Genomic DNA, 23,721 nt, shown 5'->3' with positions numbered 1-23,721 from the left:
AAGGATGCTCCACGGTTTCCAAACAAAATTACCAAGTTATTTTCCAGAAGCATTATAGTCAATGGACCTTCCAAAAAACAAAATTACTTATTGAGAAACAATTCTTACCCAAACCAATGAATGGCCTTCTTAGCAAAGTGCTAAAAAAGCGTGTCAAATAGCGCAGAAGGAAGATAGTAAAATTCTTAAATTTTATTACAAACTTTCCCATAAAAGGCCTCTATTTGGCATGAAATTGATGTAAGTACAAGGCCGTCCTTTTTTAAGGCAGATTGTGTAATTTTTTACTCTAAGGATCAAATTAAATCCTTTTAAATTTCAAAAATATATTTTGGGAGCAGGGGCATAGTGAATACCCAGAGTTAATCCCAGTTCGCTATTCTTCTTCAAAACTGGAAAAAAAAAATAGGATTGATCCTGGAAAGAAAGATTTATTGTATTGTGTTTTTAAGTATCAAGGAATTGAATAGTTCATACTTAAAACTCCATGTGCATTAGTTCTTTGCAAAATCACAACCTCAGCTCAGGTCACAGTTACGTTCCAAACCTCGCTGGAGGGCAGTTCTTTGAGCTGGGGAAGGCAACCAAGTACAGTTCATGGACCCTCATTGGGAAGCATTTCTGAGGCTGGGTCACCCACTACGCGTTGTTAAATCGATTTTAAGGAGATTAACGATTTTAACGCTTTACCGTCCCACAACTACACACGCCTTTATCGGATATAAAGGCTCTTTAATCGATTTGTACTTCCACCCATGAGGGAGTTTTAGCGGGCTTAAAAAATTCTTGGAGTTATTTAGACAATTCGGAAGTTATGGGGTTAGGGTGTTGGGGAGGGAAAGTCGACGTTCATTGGGCCTCTACGGGGAGGTATAATTTCCACAGAACGTACCAAAACCCACCTGGGAGGACCGCTCTTGGCGCAATCTGAATTTTCGGATGACCAGCGGGGGCAGGTAAAAAACAGTGAAAGAAAAGCCCCGCAAACTTTTTGATTTACAATTTTTCCTGGGGCCTTTGCCAGGCGTGGGAAAGCCCTTCCTGATCCAAGGCAGGTTGGCACTGCAGTGTCTTTTCAAAACATCCAAAAATAAGAGTCTACCAGGGGCCACTGCATGGACCCCAGGAGATACTAGAACACTTGATCGTCTCGGTAATAGGGGGGAGAACAAATTCTGTTGGTATAAAATGGGCTCTCCGTTACAGAAAACCCACCGGGAAAACTGCCAAAAGGATTGATGAAAAACAAGATACTTCCAGGGACTTTTTTAACCCACAAAGCGTGCGTGGACAAGGGCGGAACGGGAACCAGGAAAAAACTCGAAATGGGATTGTCCATGGAAGGGAGGAGGGGGGTTCTGAGACTACAGTCTATCCACCCAAGGTCCCGCAGTCTCTGAAAAGTATTTGGGCTTCTTGGCTGAGATTCTCTCTGACATGTTCTGTGGTTTCACATACACAAAATGATGGTCTGGCGTTGGTTTTTCGATGCAGAAGCTTCCCTCTCTCCAGTTATCTTTTCCCCCGCCCCCCACCAGGAAAAAGAAAAAATAGGGATATGAAGAAATTTCCATTTCTTTGGAGGTGCGGGAACTCCTACTTTGTCAAAATTGTCCACCTATTGTGTAACTGATTGCTGCGCTGGTTTTAGGAACGCGGATGAAGCGTTCTACCAGTGAAAAAAGGGCAGTAATTCCTGGGCTTCCTTTCTCCCTCTTCCCCCCTCCAGTGTAAGCGGGTTGGGTTTTATTAGGGGATTTGCCCACATCTGTCACAGGAAAACCCCATTGCCTTGCCTCTATTTGCCTACGAATGATCCATGAGGAAGAATGATTTTCCGTTTGGTTAAAGCTCCCCTGTATGGTAGGGGACAGATGATGGCTAAAAAGCAATTCTTCATGATTCGCCAAGGTCGGGGTTCAAGCCCCCCCTCCCGTTTCCCCAGTTGTAGAAGCAAAAATATCCATCTATTGCCTAACGTTGTCATTAGGCGCCGAGGAGGGGGATGGCCTCCCTATTTTCGTGTCTCGATTCTTTTTCCTTGCATTATACTTTATAATTCATCTCATGGACCATGGTCTCTATTGGGGCGGTGACCCTACTTTGCACGGGTTTAGCCCCAGGAGGTTGGTGGGGTGGGGAGAGGAAAAAAGTCAAACAGGGTGCGGGATTGGTTTTTGCAGGGCACGCCGTTGTCGGGAATTATTGTTTACTGAATCAACGGAGCAGCTATGTTTGCTTTTTTCTGCTGATATAGAAACTGGAGGTTTCTCTAATTATTCTATAGTTCACACCTTAGGGCCTTTTCTTTCTATCTATTTCTAAGTGCGAGCGACAGACCTGATCTAATCTTTACTGGGAAGTAGAAGTCCTAGCCCGAGAGGGCCCATGACTCTCTCACTTCACTCCTGCCTGACGTGCCCAAGCTGGTGTGTCCATGCACCGTAATGGTTTGGGCTGCACAGATTAAGATTCCTGATAGTGCAGGCGGGCTGCTCATTTCAATTGCTCTTTCGCAGGTGGAGGGTAGCCATTGGCGATAAATGCAGAGTACAGAAATCGATTTAAAGAGCCCTTTATATCGATATAAAGGGCGTTGTAGTGTGGACGGGTACAGCGTTAAATCGATTTAATGCTCTTTAAATCGATTTAAACGCGTAGTGTAGACCAGGCCTCAGAACTGCTCCAAGTGAGGTCTGAACTGTACTGTGCCTTCCCAGCTCAGAACTGCTCCAAGCGAGGTCTGAACTGTACTGTGCCTGAGGCTGAGGTTGTGATTTTGCAAAGAACTATGCACATGAGTTCAGTATGACTATTCATGTGCTGAACTTAAAAGCACATACATAAATCTTTGCAGGATCAGTACCTGATTTTTGTTCCAGTTGAAAGGAGAAGTAGAAGAACTGGGAAGTTAACTCTGGGTATACACTATGCCCTGCCTTCCAAAATATATTGGTTGAAACTTAAGAGCATTTATTTGATTCTTAGAGGTAAAAATTTACACAACTGCTTTAAAAAGGGACGGCTGGTATACATCATTCATTGCCAAAAGAGCTTTATGGGGAAGAGTGTAATAAATTTAAGAATTTTACTATCCTCCTCTGCGTATTGACAGCTGTAAGCATCTGCTAAGAAAGCCATTCATTGTTGGTAGAATGTTTCTCATAAAGTACTTGTTTTGGAAGGTCATTGACTATCATGCGTTCTGGAAAAATTAAATTGTAATGTTGTTTGGAAAAAGTGAACAGACAGATTTGTTTGGAGGATTTTTGATGTATGACTTCAGACTCTCACAGTATAAACCATAGTATTAATACTCTATTCCAGAAATTAAGCCTTAGCAAAAGGAGCAGAATTCATAGTCAGTTTCAAAACAAAATACATAGCAGACCATTTAAAACATACATTGCTATGTCAGTGGGAGATTTCTCTTCCAGATGTTAATCTTTATGATTTGAAACAACCTTTTCTGCCCCCTACATTATATCCCAAATAACTCCTCCCCTATTGCTCTCACAGACACCCACATATCTGAAATAGAAAAAGCATGAATTAAGTTGACAGAGAGTATTCTTCCTATTATATGTTTCATTTCATCTTTAAATGTAAGGTTTTGTGCATAATGCACTAAGTAATTTTTAATGGAGTTTTGGGCAATCAAAAACGCACCAGTTTTTCCCATCAGTTCTCATCTTAGTTAAACTATCCCAAGGACAGGGTAAAAGTACAGGGTTGTACATTAGAGGAGTGTCTTTGTGATGCTATTCATTCTCTGTTCTGACAGAGAAGGCATTGTTTGCTCCTTGTAATACGCTTGGCAGCCAAATAAGGTAGACATTTGTGCTGCGCATACAGAATCAGAAAGTAGCAGAGTGGACAAGAATATCAGAATTCCAAGAACTGGATTAACTAGAAGACGGAATGTTATAATGTGCTGCTAATAGCTTTTCATGGTGTCTTTGGTAGAATAGAAATGGGTTCCTGGATGAAGAAACCTTTTCAGCTGAAGGTAATATTTTCACTTTTATGGCAGCACATTAGTTAATGCTGTTTAATTCATTATTAATTACAAATGCACACAATAGGAACAGAATAGTTCAGCAGTCTGCAGCATTCTTTGGAAGAATTGGCAGTTTAGAACAAACAGTAGTTTGATAATACTGGGTCTTGTAGAAATTGAGGATTATTTAAGTTCAGACCCGTTCCCCTGTTAGAGCAGCTCCCATTACCATTAACGAGAAATTCTTTATGTGCTCCCATCAGAGGAAGAAAAGACCACTTAGTCTCTCAGCCTTCATTTTATACTCAGCAGCTACTGTATATATGCAATGTGACTTGAGGATTTTGCTAATAGAGCTGCATTTCTGTATGGCCACTAGATAGGATAAATAGCTCTGCATGTTACCAGATACAGTTCTGTGCCTCTCAGGTGTTCCCTGTGGTAAAAAACATTCCACATTGTGGTGAAAAATTAACATTTGTTCCACATAGTACCGCAGAAAGAAAAAAACAGCTTGTGTTTATTAAGCAAAATTTCTTTTGGCATTTTGTGATTGCAAATTGTGCTAAGCAGTTTTTTATGTAGTAATGCAGATGTATTTCCCCTATGGTCCTTACCAGTTAAATGGCAATTTTTTGTAGCATATCTACTTTATTTTTCATTTTTCTACTTCTATAAAAAATATATTTTGTCTGAGCAGTTATAGGTTTTCTGGTTGTTTTTGTTATGGTCATCCTCTGTGAATGTTTCAGTTGTAAGAGCATTATTGGAAGTGTTCATGCTGCATTAAATAGCCATTTTTGGTTTAATAAATACAGTATGAACATGATTTTCAAAAGTCACTGACTAATAATTTTGGGTGCCCAACCTGAGATGCCTTCAGAACTAAGCTCCCACCCGCAGAGTCAGGTTCTCTTAAGGTGTCTCAAGTTGGACATTCAACATCTGGAGAACCTAAAATCACTAGTGACTTTAAAAAATCTTGGACTCTGGTACTTAAACAGAAAAGAAATCAGAAATGAGGAAAGTCTGCTGCTCACAATAGCAAATCTTGTGATATACCTCTCCTTTCTTACTGTATATCGCAGCATCAACTGTTGCACATCGGAGGCTTTCATTCAGAAAAACATTGCCAGTACCATCTGTGTGCCTGGTACCATGTGCCAGTTCCACACGGCACGCTCTACTTTGTGCTCCCGTTCTGTTTTTAATCTCCAGGGAACCACCATTTCAAATAGCAAACACATCGCTTTGTATGGGAAGTCATTGAAACATGCTGATAATGACAACAGCAGCCGTTGCCTATCACACTGAACAAAAGGCTGCCAAAAACAGTAGGGACTACTAGCTGACCAGCTAAAGAGTAGGGAACTACAAGCTCACTACCCACAAGTCAATCACCACACTGGGCCAACAGTTAAGGAGCGAAAAGAAAATATCATTTGGCCACAAGAGACAGAGATGGTGATAGGATTTCACTTGAAATACTGTACCTGAAAATAAATACTGTCGGCAGTACAGGGTCTTCCCTTGATGTACACATGTAACTCCTATGAATCCTGATAGAACTAGCGAGGCAGCTATAAAATGGAGTCGGGTCAGAACTAATAGAAAGAGCAAATCTTGAGCCAGCCTCTTTGCTCCCTGGTAAGAACAGTCATCCCTCTTGGCTGGCCTGCCTGAAGTGCTCTGCCTCCTGCTGCTTCTGGATCCTACCACTTCCTTCATGCTGGGAAAGAGAACAGACCCAGGGATTTAGGGTATGAGAGGCCAGGACTGAGGAACTTCTGGCCCAAAACCTAGAGCAACTCTTGCAGGCAGGCCAGCCAATGAGGGTTTGTGGGCAGAGAGCAGGAGAGAAGAGTTCACAGGTCAGGTTTTGGGGAACCTTGGGGGGATTGTGGGGTTCTCTTTATGGGAGAGAGAGGGAGGAAATGTAGGAATGGAAATTGGATTCAGAGGAGGATGGGGAGCGGTTAGATTCTCTGAAAGAGTGTATTCATCCGAGAATCCCAGCCAGTGCAGAGTGCTGAGGACAGATACTCTGTTCTTCTGAGTCCTAAGAGCTAAACATTTGGTAGTCCATTAAAAGTTCTCAGAATCATAGGGTGGTAAAATTCACTTCTGCTGATGGTGGTAGTAGAGTTACGCCTGCTCATCCCACTAGTGTATTTAGCCCATCCGGTTTAATCTTGTTAATTTCAATCCTCTACTAACTCACAAGAGCTGATCTAGCAAAAGGAGTTGAGGTGCTCAAGGTGCACCCAAACACACATGTACTTTGCTTATCATGTTGAGTTGTGTCAGTTCCAACAGCTGGGTTTTAAAGATCGTTGTACCCCTCACACTATGGAGGCTTTAATATCAAAGAAATAATAACCCCACACACATGCCTGATAAAGAAATATTTGGAAGCAAGAAGTCTTTTTGTGAGATGGGTCCTTTTATCAAATAAAGCAGCCATTAACGGTTTGTCAGCATTGAAGCTCCTGAGTTCTGGGGAGTGCAGGAACGGCTCCCTTTGTGCATTCCTGGGAAGGGGAAGGGTTCATACATCATCTCAAAGGAGGATGGGATGGTCCTACTTTCCCTCTGCATTAGCCTGTAGGTAGGGAAGGACTGAGCTAGACCCCATATTGAGCCATTTATAGAACAACATCAGTGTTTGAACTATGCCATTTGTAGAATATCAACAGGTGGGAGAAATCTTTGTTCTTTTGATTAAGGAGACAAATTCCAAAAAGCATCTACTCTGACCTAGGAAGATATTTCAAAGCAATAAAAATACAAATAAATCTGGAGCTGCTTGTTAGATAAATGATGGGTCTCACTTGTCATTGACTTCATTGAAAGCAGGATTTATTGTGTGTGTGTGTGTTTTCTAGACTAACATTAGGAGTTTGAACCAACAAACAGGAAATTCAGAGTTAGAGCTTGTCTACACACAAGAGGCACTGAAAGAGCTAGATTAGTTTTGTAAAAAGCGACACAGAGTCCTGTGGGACCTTATAGACTAACAGAAGTATTGGAGCATAAGCTTTCGTGGGTGAATACCCACTTCGTCAGAAGAAAGCTTATGCTCCAATACTTCTGTTAGACGATAAGGTGCTACAGGACTCTGTCGCTTTTTACAGATCCAGAGTAAGACAGCTACCCCTCTGATAGATTGGTTTTGAGTCCTGCCTTTAGTTATTTCAGTGAAAGTCTATGTGAGGACACTCTTATTTTGGAGTAAATTTTCCCTATTTCAGTTTAACCCTTAGGAAGGTAACAACAACAACAAAACAGTACATCAAAGTAAGGCACTCTTATTCTGAACCTATGAATTACCTGGCTTTGGTTGGTTTAAGGCCAACATTTTACATCACTTTTTGTACTGGAGTTTCATCTCTTAATAAGGATGTTGCTTAATTTGCAAACAATTATATAGCTGTTATTCACTCAGTTAATAAAAGATGCTGGGACAGACATATGTGCACCAAAATGCCCTATCCACATAAAACTCTTACTTAAAGTTCGTTCGCTGAATGCCATATTTTTAGTGTATATATAGTAGCCATTTCCTCTGCCGTGTATTAGACAAAACAGACAGATTCAGCTTGGAGTGGAATGCTTTTGGCTTTCAGAGTTATATTTTCTATGCTCTACTAGTATTTAGAAACAAAAAGATGGCTCTGTGTTTATAACTTACAGGCAGTGCTTGCAATAATATTTTAACCACTACTTCATTTCTCAGCACTCAAGCTTTGTTTTCCCGTTGGGAGGACCTGCATGACAACCTCAGAGGACACTGCTGCCAGGTAGGAGACACTCACAGAAAGTAAGCTTTGTTTTGTTTGCTTGTTTTGATTTGTTTGTTTTATTTTATTTTTTTAATTTTGCACTTCCTGAATTTCCATATGAAATTATTTCACATGGCAACTTGTGTTTTTCAAGTATGAATTACATATACTGTCATTTTATCATCCTGTGCTAACAAACGTGATGAAAATTTAATTGCATTATACGTGGGGTAAGGACATTTTTAAATAGTGTTGTAGATTACAGTATTAAATTTGCAAGCATAATTTTTCCTGCTGGCTTTAAACTCTGTAGGATGGTGCTCACGGGGGAGAGACATGTTGTATGTTCCTTGTACCTTTTATATAGCAGATCGATGAAATACTTTACTGTATTCTTCATTAAAGGATGGGGTAAAAAAAATGAGAGCCAAGGTTTCCTTTCTGGTTCCCCGTGACAACCACCACTCTTCCTCCTACTACCTTGCTCTTCCTCAGTTTCCCCCGTCATGCAAGTTCTCTTTTTCCTAGCTCCGTGCCCACTTCTTCTCCATCTCCTCTTTCCCCACTTCTTAGATCTTTGTTCTCTTCCTCCTCCTCCTAGTCTTCAGAGTAGCAATGAGTAAGCTACTCTCTCTGCAAGGTCATCTTTCCCCTTCTTTGGTCCTTCGGTCCTCCCTCACAATGACAGGGAACTCAGCTCACTACTGCTGCCAGGGAACAGAATTACGGGAAGCTTTGCCTTATTCAGCAGCAGACACCTTTTCTCTTTACACCCCTCTGCTGCCATGTTGCAGTCTCTGCAGCTGGCAACAAGTGCATGCTGAGTAGATGGATTGGACAACACTGCTTTACCCACATAAGTTCTAGGTTCCAGTCTGCCTTTGTAGAGGAAACAGGACTCAGAGGCCCAGTATACACTGAGAAAATTCAGCACAGCAATGTGTTAATGAACACAATATAATTAACACAATGTAAACATAGTTTTGCCTTTAGTGTGGTCAAGGACTGTCATGGTCAACAGCATGTTACCTGGTGATAGTTAACTTTAGAGGTACCTTGTGTGCATGAGGTACGAAGTCACGTTTAATGCCCTGTTAGTCAAAATGTGTGAGCTAACAAGTTCTCTAGTGTAATCCATATCCCCCACACTAGGAGACACTGCTGCATTCTCCTCTGAGGGTGAAGGGCTTTGAGGATGTATGGAGGGTCGGGGACATGGCCTTGCAACTATGTAAAGCGTAAGGTTCAGTGGGGAAACTCAGTTTCATCCCAGCAAGCTTTGAGCATCCATGCATATATCACATTTGGTAGATGTGCAGGTGAACGAGCCTCTGATCGTGTGGCTGCTGTGATTAGGTCCTATGATGGTGTACCCTGAATAGATATGTAGACAGAGTTGGCAACGGGCTTTGTTGCAAGGATAGGTTCCTGTGTTAGTGTTTTTGTTGTGTGGTTGCTAGTAAGTATTTGCTTCATGTTGGGGGGGCTGTCTGTAAGCGAGGACTGGCCTGTCTCCCAAGATCTGTGAGAGTGAGGTATCAGCCTTCAGGATAGATTGTAGATCCTTGATGATGCACTGGAGAGTTTTTATCTGGGGCCTGAAGTTAATGGCTAGTGGCGTTCTATTACTTTCTTTGTTGGGCCTTTCCTGTAGTAGATGATTTCTGGGTACTTTTCTGGCTCTGTCAATCTGTTTCTTCACTTCAGCAGGTGGGTATTGTAGTTGTAAGAATGTTTAATAGAGATTTTGTAGGTGTTTGTCTCTGTCTGAGGGGTTGGAGCAAATGCAATTGTATCTTAGAGCTTGTCTGTAGACCATGTGGTATGGTCTGGATGAAATCTGAAAGCATGTCGGTAAGTATAGTGGTCAGTAAGTTTCCAGTATAGGGTGGTGTTTATGTGACCATCACTTATTAGTGCTGTAGTGTCCAGGAAGCAGATCTCTTGTGTGGACTGGTCCAGGCTGAGGTTGATGGTGGAATGGAAATTGTTGAAATTATGGTGGAATTCCTCAAGGGCTTCTTTTCCATGGGTTCAGATGATTAAGATGTCATCAATATAGCGCTAACAGAGTAGGGGCATTAGGGGACTTTTTTGTTGGAGTATTGTGACTTTGAGGTCTGTAATCAAGTGACCAGGGAGGTTGAAGTGTTCTTCAGCTGGTTTTTGAATGTTATAATTCTTCACATCTGATTTGTGTTCATTTATTCTTTTGCATAGAAACTATCTGGTTTGGCCAATGTACATGGCAGAGGAGCATTCCTTCAAAAACAGACTGCAACAAGAAACTGCAGAATTGGAATTACTTTGCAAACTGGACACCATTAAATTAGGCTTGAATAAAGACTGGAAGGAGATGGGGTCATTACACAAAGTAAAACCTATTTCCCCATGCTAATTTTTCCCCTACTGTTACTCACACCTTCTTGTCAACTGCTGGAAATGCGCCATCCTGATTATCACTGCAAATGTTTTTTTTCCGCCTGCTGATAATAGCCCACCTTAACTGATTACTCTCATTATAGTTAGTATGGCAACACCCATTTTTTCATGTCCTCTGTGTATATATATCTTCCTACTGTATTTTCTACTACATGCATCCGATGAAGTGGGTTTTAGCCCACAACAGCTTATGCTCAAATAAATTTGTTAGTCTCTGAGGTGCCACAAGGACGACTCGTGCTTTTTGCTGATACAGACTAACACAGCTACCAGTCTGAAACTTATTTCTTTAGGCAAGCATCTATATACATTTCTGACCAAGTAAGCTTTCTTTATTGGAATAACTAAGGAAATTTTAAAATTTTGCTTTTGTTACTAAAAATGGGAGAACATCTGTTGGTACTTGCCTTACCTTCTCCATTTCTTTGTTCTAACTGCTGGAAATTTAGATTTTAAAAATCAGCCTCAGAGCTGAAAACATGGATCCCTTGGTTAAAACAAATATTGATTTTTGTCATCCTTCTTGTTCGGGAAGAAAATACGAAAACAGGAGAGCATGCCAAAAGGGAAGGGCCGTTTCCCTTGATAAATGCTTTCAGTTAGAGCACTGATTAATTGCGAGACAGCTTAAGAGTGTCATAATCTGCTTTTTCTACTGAAACATGGCAGTAGCAGCTTAAAAAGGCTTTTAATGGAGAAAATAAGACCCATCTATGGAAAATGGAAAGAGCTAAATACTTTAAGTAGTCATGAGAAAAGTAGAATAAAATGGATTATTTTCTAGACAGGAAAAATAAAGAGCTTTTTTCATAGAATTGTTTGAAGATCATAAAAACCTCGACTGTTGGTATCCCAGAGAGAGTGAGTGCTAATGAATCAACAGTTTTATTCGTTATCTTCTAACTAGTCTCTGGACAAATAGATAATCCAAACCTCGTATATCTACAGGCTTGACCCATAAACTGTTATGGCAGGGTGTGGATTAGTTTAAAGAGAAAAAATATTTATTTTCCCCCGTGTGATGTGTGGCTGCTTAGTCACTTCCGTTAATGTACTCTACTGTAAAATACTGTTTGTAGCACACACAAATTGCAGGTGGGGAGGTGGGAGGCGGCATCAGATACGTTTTTGGGACTGGGTGAGTAACGTTGCTCTTATAAAAGAAAACAGGACAATTTGAATAATTTCAGAAGGTGGGAAAAGGTACATTTTGATGGAGAAAGATACTAGGGAAAAGCAAATGCTTCTCCAGCAATTTAAAGTCTCTGAAATGAGAATATAAACTTCATGGATATGGGGCATTAGATAAAAGGATTTTAGTGAGAGAGAAAGTAGTACTCTTGAGGGGAACAGATTGTGCTGGTAAGTGCTTCTTGTGTTGGCCTTTATTTTAAATATTACTTTAGAATGGGGCTTGTAAATCTAGGGATGTTAACAGTTTGGGTGGGAGAAAAGAGGCTTTTCTGTGTAAGGTAAAGTAGAGGAATAATTCTATTGCCCCAGCTATTAAAATATTTTTAAGATCAGCTTTAAAATTCACATTTACAAGAGTGATACAGTACAGCGCATTGCAGTTAAGAGAAAGGGGAAGTTGGAATCTGTCCCAAAAACCTAGGTTTTTAAAAAAAAAGTATATAGTACTTCCCTTTCTGATCAGGAGGGGTGTGGGGAGAATGAGGGAGAGAAACTGCTAGCCAGCTAATAAGCTGACCCTTTCATTGTTTGTTTTGGAGAGCCTTTTAGAATACAATTGAAGAGCCACATCTTGAGGTGCTTACACAGGCAAAACTGATAAGTACCTCATGTTTTGGACCTATAATATTTTAATGCAAATAGAAATCAAGTTCATCCTAACTCTGCCTTTTTGGTCTTATGCTTTTAAAATGTATTTATTTTACTATAATAAATTAGTTAATACAATATGAGTGTATTATAAATGGGAATTTCTCATATGATCTTATATACAAGACCCATCATCTCCAGGCTTGAGTTTACTATATATATATATATATATATATATATCAAAGGTACCTGTAAAACAAGCCAGCTGTGAAAAAAAGTGGCTCAGAAGCTTTAAAGTTATGAATGTTTAGATTAAGCAAGTTGAAACTTTTTCTTCTTAGATCAATTCAAGCCTATAAAGTAGTTTAAAATGCTGGGAGACTGATTTGCTTCAAACTTGCTATGTTTTATAGCTATAATTTAAACATAAAAATCAAGCCAAGACTGAATGTAACATATGTTAGAAATTGTAACAAAATATATATTGTACTAATTGACATAAATAATGGTATACTATATTTTAAGTAATAAGTACAAAGGGACAATGCTAAGGTTGAGCTCAGAATTTATCCTAGATTGGGAGTACCTGATTTCCCAATCTTAATATTGTGTAGACACTGTTGCATGAAATTTTCTTTTTGGGTGGACAGTCCTGGTGGATATTTTAAGACTAAACTTGCCAATGGAGCTTCTAAATTCCACAGACTGAAACCGTATGGCTTTATACCATATGCTTCCAGCTGTCCTTGACTAAGGGCTTGTCTACATTACCACTTAAGTCAATGAAACTTACATTGTTCAGGTATGTGAAAAAAACGCCCCGCTGAGTGACGTAAGTTACATTAACTTAGATGTGGAGTAATTACGTCGACAGGAGAGTGCTCTTCCATTGACGTAGCCCGAAGACTTCCTGAGGTTTCAGTCAGATACATCTGTTACTCTTTATTTGACAATTCATATAAGACGCAGTTTTAGCTTTTCAGACTTATATATAACTCATGAGTAAACACTTAAACTACTTGACACTAGATAAATACATCCTTATTGAGCAGGTTTTATACTAATACTGTCTTAATCAATAAGTGGTCATGGACATTCAGTATCATCAGATTAAATTATTTTCCTAGAAAGAGTTCCTATAAAGCAGCCAATTCCATTTTAGTGTTCTCAGTTAAGTACAGTATACTGTAATAATATTTGACATTTATCTAGCACATCTCATCCCAAAGCACTTCATAAATATATATTGTAAATAACCACTGAACTATAGCAGCCTCTGGAATGCAGAGAAACAGCCTTCTTGGGCAAAACACTGCTCAGTGGTGGGAACCTTTGTACACTGACACATGGGGAAAACCCCATCTATTACAGAATGAACCAATAGGCTCTTGAACATGCAGACAGAGCTTCAATTTTTACGGTCTGGGGTGAAAGTTTTACCAAAGTAAAGTGCATGGAGCTCCGTCCATTTACCGTAAGGATGAAAGGCTAATCCAGTTTACCTAGATTGGAATCTGTAGAGTATTTCAAGTCTGATGTTTCCACCACCGAGCCATCCTTTCCAGCTAAGTATAAAAGCTCCGTTTCTCTCTGTATACATTTACTCTTGTTTTATTTGTAACAGTAGTTATTTGTTGCTGGATAAATGCTTCTTCCAAACATCCGTTTTGCCCACTCCTTTTCACGTGTCCTGGAAAGGCTCCCACCTTACTCTGGATTCTGTGGAAGGCAGCAGAGCAGGGGCTATTTTTCCCCTTTGAAGTGCTGTTTGTTCCACCAGGTGGATGGGGTTCTTTAATAATAATCATGCTTCACATTTTCAAAGCAGTGTGCGGAGGTTAATTTAATTTCTCCTGTGAGATAGGTAAGTATTGTCCCCATTTTACAAATGGGTAAGTGGAGGCACAGAGCTATTACTTAGGTCACCCAGTAACTTCACTGCAAGGCAAGAACAGATCCAAATACCCTAACTCCCACAAGACCATCTTGCTTTCCTGACACCTGTTGGGGAGCAAGGACTTAGTATTTGTTGACCATGACTCACTGTGCAGCACCTCAAATACTTCAGTTAATGTGAAAGGGGCTAGGCCCACATTTTTAGAGATATTGAGGCAACGGCTGCCCTCAGCTGTGCAACATCTAACTAATTTAGAGTCTGTCTTATTGTCAAAAGGGATTTAGTTATTTAGGAGCCTAAAACCCAATGACTACAAATCACCTAGGTGTTGCAACATTGAGGGCAGCAATGTATAAATATCTTGAAAAATCTGGATGCTCAACATCCATCAAAATCAACTTCCTCTGCATGTTCATTCTAATTAATTATAAATTACTTTAAAAATGTAGACTTAATACAACTCTGATTAGCCTGGTGGGATATGTATGGTTAATTACTCTCACGTTAAAAATTTATACTTTATATCCAGTCTGAATTTATATAGTTTCGACTTTGATCCAGTGGATCATGTTATGCCTGTCTCTGTTCTGCTGGATTGAAAAGCCCATTATTAAACATTTGTTCTCCATGTAGGTACTTACAGGCTGTAATCAAGTCACCCCTTAACCTTCTCTTTGTTAAGCTAAGCAGATTTAGCTCCTTAAGTTTATCATTATAAACCATGTTTTCTAATCCTTTCATCATCCTCATGGGTCTTCAACATCCTTCTTGAAGTGTGAGCACTAGCACTGGACATAGCATTCCAGCAGTCACACCAGTGTCAAATACAGAGGTAAAAGCCTCTACTTCTACTCGTCTACTCTCTACTGTTTACACATCACAGGATCACATTAGCTTTTTTGACCGCAGCATCATGCTAGGAGCTCATGTTCAGCTGGTTATCTACCACAATCCCTTGATCTTTTTCAGAGCCACCGCCTCCTTGATCGTGTAAGTGTGGTCTCCATTCATTGTTCCTAGATGTATACATTTACATTTAGCTGTAGTAAAACACACATTTTTGCTTGCACCCAGTTTACTAAGCTGTGCAGATCACCCTGAATCAATTACCTGTCCTCTTCATTATTTACCATTTCCCCAGTTTTTGTGTCAACTGCTAAGTATATCAGTGAGAATTTTGTTTTCTTCTAGGTCATTGATAAAAATGTTAATTAATATAGGGCCAAGAACCAATCCCTGCAGGACACCAATAGAAACTTACCCACTAGATGGTGATTCTGCATTTACAGTTTCATTCTGAAACCAGTTTTTAATCCATCTAATGTGTGCCATGTTAATGTTATATTGTTTTAGTATTTTTAATCAAAATGTCATGCAGTACCTAATCAAGTGCTTTACAGAAGTCAAAGTATATTATGTCAGCATTATTGTATCTATTAACCAAACCTTTAATTTCATTTTTTTTAAAATCAACCTACCAGTAGTTCGACAGGATCTATTTTCCATATATACCCATGTTGATTGGCATCAACTACGTTAACCTCCTTTAATGTGTTATTAATCGAGTCCCATATCAGATGCTTCATTATCTTGCCTGGGATTGACATCAGACTGTAATTACCCAGGTCATCTGTTAACCATTTTAAAATATTGTCACAACATTAGTTTTCTTCTAGTCTTCTGGAACTTCTCCAGTGCATGAAGACTTATTGAAAATCAACATTAATTGTCCAGTGAGTTCTTCAGTCAACTACTTAAAAACTCTTTGATGTAGTTTATCCAAACCTATTGATTTAAAAATGCCTAACTTTAGAAGCTGCTGTTTAACATCCTCCTGAGATACTAGTGGAGTGGAGAGACTTTTCGTATGATAGCACTACCCCTATTTTATTCTGAAGTACAAAACACGGATATTTATTGAACACTTGTGCCTTTTTTTGCATTAATATTGATAATTCTATCATTTCCATCTAATAATGATAAGGATTATTTTTGTTCCTCATTGTGACATTACACTCCATATTCTTTATGGAAATAAGCTTATGATATGGATATAGCATAACTGGGATATACTTCATGCAAAATGACTCATGAAAGGTATCATTGGAAAGGTTATGATTTGCTGAATGTGTGTATCCAATTTGTATGCACGTATCATTTTTGTTCAATGTTGTATCATTTTTGTATCAATATTGACCATGTCTCTGTATTTCAAATGTGCTACGTTGTATGAGGCCAAACAGCATTAGTGGCTTATTGAAGAAATGCACACAGGCATAAGGATTACCCCAGGAACTGTGTGCAATAGAAACCTCTCAGAGATAGTGCTACACAATGGGAACTGTTTGACCCAGGTCACAGCAAAAAAGCTCCAGTGAGTGGGCGGAAGATATAAAAGAGTAACAATGACAACATGAGGAGTCCTCACTCTCCCTACAACAACACACCTGAAGAACAAAGACTGAACTGTGGGAAGTGATGGTCCCAGGCTGCAAATATTTTTAGCCTGTTTAAGAAAACCTGGGAAAGCCAACGCATAAGTTGCCACAAGTGCTTAAGAATCTGGCAGCCTGCTTATCACTCAGGGTGAGAATTTGCTAATTTGTATCCTATCTATCTAGTTTGTTAAAATCCGTTTGCAACGTTTGTTTATTTACTAAGGTAATCTGCTTTGTTCTGTTTGCTATCCCTTTAACCACTTAAAATCTACCTTTTGTAGTTAATAAACTTATTTTGTTTTTATTAAATCCAGTTTATTAAACTCAGTTTATTAAATTTATTATTAAACCCAGTTTATGTAATTTCTAACTGGGGGCAAGAAGTTGTGCACATCTCTCTTCACATTGAGGAACAGGGCAGATTTTTATGAGCTTGTGCTGTGCAGATTTTTCTATACAGTGTAAGACAATATTATTTTGGGTTCATCTCCCAAAAGGAGCATTGCGCGGGGGTGGAATGAGCGAGCTGAGGCTGTGGAGAGCAGGGGTGGGGCCGGGGGCTAGCCTCCCGGGCCAGGAGCTCAGGGGGCGGGCAGGATGGTCCTGTGGGCCATAGTTTGCCAACCTCTGAACTAGATCACATTTATGCTCATAAATGAGCAGTTCCAGTTCTGGGGTAGTCTTTGTTACCCAGACTCTTAGCAGTGGTGTATAGGCAATTAAAGAATATCTTCTCTTCATGTCCTTTGATTCCTTGATTAATTTTGTTCTCAACATCTGTTTTGTGCTGAATACTCATATCGTCCCCAAATCAAGATTTTTGAGAACAAAATTAATCAAGGAACCAAAGGATACAAAGAGAAGAAATTCACCATAAAGACACTGACTAATGCATAAAAACCATTTCAAGATCAGTTTTTAGTTGAACCTCAGTTGAGATGAACTTCTGACCTATTGTACATGCAGTACATAGCAAAGAAAATATAACAAAAACCTATTATGGAAGCCTCTATTCAGATTGAAATGTAAGTCATCGTCTAAGTAATCCAAGCTCAAGAAGGCAGTTTATGCTGGGCTATCCAATAGGGTGACCGAAATGCAGAGTTCAAGTCCTGGTCCCAGGCTGAATGACTCTGGGACAAATGCTGTCCCAGATCCCCTGTGGTGCTGCTCTGCACCTTCCTAAGGTTGGGGGTGGTGCCGGCCAGTGGGGTGGAGGCTGAGATGGGCCTTAGCTCCCACTTGCCATAAAGCCACTGCTCCTCCTCTTCCCCTGAGGTCCCGATCCTCTGGCCAGGCTGGAATCTGCAGCCAGGGCCTGGTAAAAAACACCCAGGGAGTCCCAGACCCTGCAGCTGCCCTGGATGGCATGCCCCGGGGGTGCGGACACAGACCACGGGCTGCTCTTGGGCACCCCGCCCCCTACCCAGTAGCGTAGCTAGTGGGATGCATCAGAAGCAGCTGCTTCTCCTCCCCACATTTTTAAAAAAGCAGCGCCTCACGGGCTCCGCTCTGAACGGCCTGCCCGGCTTCCGCCCCGCCCCCACTGATCAACTGTGTCTCCCAGCAGGAAGGAGATAGCTGATCGCAGGGCAGAAGCTGCGTCTGCCGGCCAACACTGCCAGCAACACGGCCAAAGGAGCCGTGGGGTGGGTGGCTGCGGCAGGCCGGCGCGGAAGCAGCTCGCTCGGACTGCGCCTGGCAGGGCTCGCTGCCTTCTTCCCCCACCCCCCAAGAGGTAGGGCCAGCGCTGAGGTGGGCTGGTGCTGCATGCGACGAGCCCCTCCCAGGCTCTCCCAGTCCCAGGGGCAGCTCCAGCCCCCTCTGCACAGAGAGCCCCAGGGACTCCAGCCCACTCCCATCCCTGGTAACCCCTCCCCAAGCCCCATACCCCGTGTACCCCTCCCATGTACCCCATGCCCCTGCCTTTCCCTCCCCTTCACCTCCCCTCATAACTCCATCCTCTGCCAGCCTCCCTGTACAGCCATGGGAGGGGAGCGGCATGGCCAGGGGGTGCAGCATGGCCGCAGTGTGGCCGGAGGAGCCAGCCAAGGGAGGGGAGGGGGCATGGCATGGCCGGAGGAGCTGGGGGGAACGCCTTTTTTTTTTGCTTGCTCCCTCTGCTGTTAAAACCTGGCTACACCACTGCCCTACTCCCCGGGTAAGTGGAGGGTCCGGGGCTCCCCACAGCCTCAGGCTCCCTGGGCGGTTCTTACCATGGCCTGGCTCTGGCTTCTGGCCCGGCCGGGGTTGGGGCCTCGGGCAAATAGGAGGGGCAAGGGCAAGGCCAAGGAGGGGACGGGGTTCCTGCATGTGTCCCAGTTTTGCCTTTTGAAAAAGTGGACACTCTACTATCCAATGGGTTGCTAAACCCAGAGGAAAGATTAACTAGGCCAAAGAGATGGGAATGGTGGTAGGGAATTGAGTTTCTTAGCATGAACCACTAAAATGTGTACACCATAAATAGTAAAGGCTTGATCCAAAGCCCAGTGATGTCAGCTTGAATCAGGAGTGCCGCCAGCTTTTTCGCCACCCTAGGTGGCGGAAAGTCCTGCCCCCGAAATGCTGTCCCCGACAGAGGCGGCGGAAGGTCTGGGTGCCGCAGTCACCGCCCCCCACATGTTAGTGCCCTAGCCGATCGCCTAGGTTGCCTAATGGGTTGCGCTGGCCCTGGATGGAATCTTTCCACTAACTTCAGTGACCTTTGTGTCAGGCCATAAGCTCTCTGTAGTGTCTCTCTTTGTGACAGTAAAGCTGAAGTGAATGTTGAAGTTCTGTGGGGAAACAGCTCATATGTGTGAGTTCCTCACCTCTAGATTGCTGGCTGGGTCTGGCCCTTCAACAAGTAGGGTGGATAGGGTTACACAGCCTATTGCAGTTGCTACAACCCTTAACAGCAGATCTGCACTAAAAATCTTTAATAGTATAGTAATAGCAAAACCTTAATGTAGACGCAGTTCTACTCACAAAAGAATCCTTTAGGTTTTTGGGGGAGACGTGGGAGGGAAACCAGGGTTAAGGTGTAGGTGCAAAAGGATTTTTATTGGTATAAGCAGCTATACTAGGAGGGTTTACTGGTTGAACCTGAACTTTTCTAATGTACAAAAGGCCTTATTTAAATACAAGGCTCCATGTTGAGGAGCGGACCAGCTCTTTCCATTTCCCTTATGGAAAAGGCCTGTTGAATTTAATAGAAACAAATTAATCTACTCTAAAAGAATGAGATTCCTGCTGTAGAATTCTGTAGGTTGCATACCAATTCTAAAGGAAAGGCATAATCCTTTATTAAATCCAATACAAATTTTCAGATGGAAGAAAAAACACACCTTCTACCTTATTGCAGCTAGGAAAGTTGTGTTCCCATCAGCCCTGGTACAATGCTTGTAAGAGTTGCTTCCTATTTCCCCCCGTCCCCCGATTATCACAACTGAGAATGGATGCCAGCCGTTGTGGAAGTAAATTGGGGCTCTACTTAATCTGTGTTTGTAAATAGGAGCAACATTTCTGTTTTAATGCTAATGTTCTACAAATGGATAACAGAAATGCAGTTTAACTAAGGATGCTGTGGGTAGTAATTCAGCTTATGGCAGACTAAAAGAATCTTCAGTTTTAAAGTATTGTTTGTTATTTATCCTTTTTTTTTTCTTTTTTTTTTTGTAGATTGGTTTAGTACAATTGATTCCACTTAGTAGCATTTCTGAGACGTTGCTGAGAAACCCCATATAAGTGAACATAATAATCCATGTTTTGATTTGCACTCTGTGCCACTTGTGTAACATAAAGGTTTTTTTAAAAAAATCTATATTGTATTATAATCATTAGCACTCTGCTAGATACCAGCTTCTCCCCAAAAAGGTCTAACAACTATTGCTTAAAAAAATCTGTTGGACTTTTTCAGTGCCTTTGATGTGGTTTGTGATATGTTTGAGTGAGTTTAAACATCTCTCTGAAGTCGCAGAGTCTACTCAATGATAATACTTCCAGGAAACCTGATTTTTGTTAAGATTTGTGGTCAAAAGCAATAAAGTGTTATGGGCTAATTTATGTAAAAGCTACTTTATTGGAGCTATTTATGCATTTTATTACGTGCCATTTTTGTGGTGAGGAGTTCCAGACATTCTAAGAGAGTGTGTGTGTGTATATATATACACACACACATACTCTTTTACTCAAACATCCTGCCTATGGGTGAATCCAAAAGAATTTTCACCTCTTCCACATCAGTCCAAGACTGGATGCTGGTAATTTTTCCCATCCTGTTCAGGCCTGTGATTTTACACATAATGGAAGGACAAATCCTCACCAGCTCCTCTTTCCAGCACCTGCATGTGTTCTGAGGGCAAACAGATGCTATTACATAGTTGTACACCCTGTAGACACACTGCTATTTTGGGCTAGATTATTATCTCTGTGTGAACAGGTGCATTTCCCAACCTGTCCTACAAACAGTCCACATAACATGTAAAATCCAATTTCCTCCTCCCTGGGTTTTGGCTTCATTAAAGAAATATAAGAACAAAGATCAGCTCAAACCTTCTGCCCAGGCTTGGCTACTTTTCAGGTCTGCTCAGCCCACAACCTGGATCTCTCTTCAGAGACCTACTCCCACTTTTGTATCCAAAAAAGTCACCTGCCTCCAACTGCAGAACCCATTTAACCCTCTTGCACTTTCTAACTGCTATACCAGTGTAACTAACTACGTTGGAGCTGTTCCAGATATACACCAGTGTAACAAAGCAGAATCTAGCCTGTGTTCTGCATCGTCTCCTGCTAAAGACAGGGAGCATCACTGTCTCAGCATCCACTGACTCAGGATGTGAGTGCGCTAAGATCATGCTCAGTCTTGGGTTCCCCTGAGCTCCTAGTTAAAGCCCCCAACCAGTCTGTCTGTTTATTTTCATGAGAAAATAGCTCTGACAGAAATAAATCCCCATTTTTTACTAAAATCTTTTAAAGAAAAATTATCAGAAAGGAGTGTTGTCATAGGGGCTGTCTCCCAGTAGTCTGGAGCGATCTGGATGCAGAGTTCAAAATTGCTGTCTTCATCAGGTATCTAGATTAGGATTTATTGATAAATCTTGCCCACTGGTGCAGCTCTGTTGTTGGCAGCAATGGTGAGCGCACTACTGCAGATGAGGCAGCCACAGCCACCAGCATATTTGTCACCTCCTAACCCTGCTCAGGCAAATAAACAATACAGTGGTTAAAATGCCAGCACTACCACCCTTGCTGCCGTTACCAGCTGTGTGGGTGTTATCAGTCGTGGGAAACTCAATGCCCAGAACCCCTAGTGCAAAAAAGGCTTTGAAAGTAGTTGTAGCTAGAGAGTAAACCATGGAGTGGTTTAGTGATGGATGTAGTATGTCAGTGAAATATGCAGTCGCTGTGCTAACTTGATTCTTTAAACAACAAAAAAAAATACTGTGATTGAGTTAAATCAGTGCAGTTAAATTAAAAGGACATACGGTAATATGCTAATTGCTTACTAAGAGACACAACAGAGAGTATCAGACATTGAGGAGATATTGTTTCAATAAAGCCCTGTTAAGAAAACAGTTGCAGCTTCATTCCTGATAAGTCTCAGACCCTGAGAATTTATTCTCATTTTATCTCCTTATTAATTAGTCATGACATCACAACTGTGCATGATGCTTTACAAAACTAAAAACACACAGAGATTGCAGTCTACATTAGACACAAAACAACAAATGGATTCAACAAAGAAGGGCTACCTCCCACCCCAAAAAATGTGATTCCTGTTGTTATGTTGTGTTCACTCAATTTGTAACTTGTATGTTGTAAACCATTAATAATTAACTTGGAAAAACTACTATGTCATCACTGGGTACAATAATTAACAGCAAAGCTTTGGAACAAAGACTAACCTTTCCTTTCCAAGGGGCATTTAAATTAAAGGATTGGATTTCAGGGAAGCAATACTACTTAGTGACACGTCTGATCTTTCAACATGTTACTGCTTGTAAGAATCTTTTGCCGTATGTGGTTGTTGCCTGTTTGAAGCCATTTCTTATGGGTTAATGTCACTAAAGGTTGGCTTCATTGTTTGTAATAAATGATGAACGGTTGACACTAAAGCTCTACTTCAACTTTCACATTTCTGTAGCCCTTCATTGTGGATGCTTAATGGCTATCTAGACAGCATTTTAACAACATCTTTAAACAAGTGAAGGGCTACTAGTCCTATTTCTGTGCAGGTGTTAGGGATGTTTGTGTGTGTTTATTGGAGTTGGGTTTTTTGTTTGTTTGTTTGTTCTGGGGTTTTTTTTGTTTTGTAAATGGAGAGTAGCTTTACTACAATAGAACTGATTGTCTGTAGGTTTTCAGAATCACCCAAAGCCTTCATATAAACAAACAACTCTGTAGGCTCTGAAGTCGGGGCTTGGGGGTTACTTCACACAGAGCACCAACATCAAATCCTTCTGGGTGGCTTCCCCAAACACAGGCAATGAGCTGGTTTACCCAAGCATATGGCTGAGGAGGATTTCACTGCCTACGTCTTTGTGCACTGAAAAATCTGACTTCAGGCCTAGAGATTTATGAGGATGTAAGTCTTTAGGTTGAAGTCAGACATCCTCACATACTGTTATGCATTGAAGTCAAACCTTGGGGCACATATCTGACATTTGGATAACAGAGTTTGACTGCATTCATCAAAAAACATAAAATCATAGAATCGTAGGACTTGAAGGGACCTGGAGAGGTCTTCTAGTCCAGTGGTTCTCAAAGCCGGTCCGCCGCTTGTTCAGGGAAAGTCCCTGGTGGGTCGGGCCAGTTTGTTTATCTGCCGCATCTGCAGGTTCGGCCGATCGCGGCTCCCACTGGCCATGGTTAGCCACTCCAGGCCATTGGGGGCTGCGGGAAGGGCAGCCAGCACATCCCTTGGCCCGCACCACATCCCATAGCCCCCATTGGCCTGGAATGATGAACCGCAGCCAGTGGGAGGTGCGATCGGCTGAACCTGCGGACGTGGCAGGTAAACAAGCCGGTCTGGCCCGCCAAGGGCTTTCCCTGAACAAGCTGCGGACCGGCTTTGAGAACCACTGTTCCAGTCCAATCCCCGACACTCATCACATGACTAAATGTTATCTAGACCACTCCTAATAGGTATTTGTCTAACCTGCTCTTAAAAATCTCCAATGATGGAGATTCCACAACCTCCCTAGGCAATTTATTCCAGTGCTGAACTACCCTCATAATGAAGAAATTTTTCCTAATGTCCAACCTAACCCACCTTTGCTGCATTTAAGCCCATACCTTCTTATCCTATCCTCAGAGATTAAAGAGAACCATTTTTCTCCCTCCTCCTTGTAACAACCTTTTATGTACTTGAAAACTGTTGTCATGTCCCCCCTCAGTCTT

General features: G+C 41.4%; 1 protein-coding gene across 2 annotated transcripts in view; it reads left to right on the top strand.

Annotated features, from left to right (window-relative positions):
* The window catches only part of PAG1 (phosphoprotein membrane anchor with glycosphingolipid microdomains 1), a 178,618-nt gene that overhangs the window by 85,734 nt on the left and 69,163 nt on the right, over positions 1-23,721 (top strand). Inside the window, exons 1-2 of one of the 2 annotated variants that reach the window (XM_075063085.1) lie at positions 3,884-4,009; positions 7,737-7,829. The gene's annotated coding sequence lies outside the window, so the exon portion shown is untranslated. Of the gene's footprint in view, positions 1-3,883; positions 4,010-7,736; positions 7,830-23,721 lie in introns of those variants that run through there. The other variant, XM_075063084.1, reaches the window with a different exon arrangement.

The sequence above is a fragment of the Chelonoidis abingdonii genome, chromosome 2 (genome assembly GCF_003597395.2).
Source record: "Chelonoidis abingdonii isolate Lonesome George chromosome 2, CheloAbing_2.0, whole genome shotgun sequence".
Classification (NCBI taxonomy): domain Eukaryota; kingdom Metazoa; phylum Chordata; order Testudines; family Testudinidae; genus Chelonoidis; species Chelonoidis abingdonii.
Note: the sequence above shows the minus strand (reverse complement) of the source record. Positions and strands in the feature narration are given on the sequence as shown.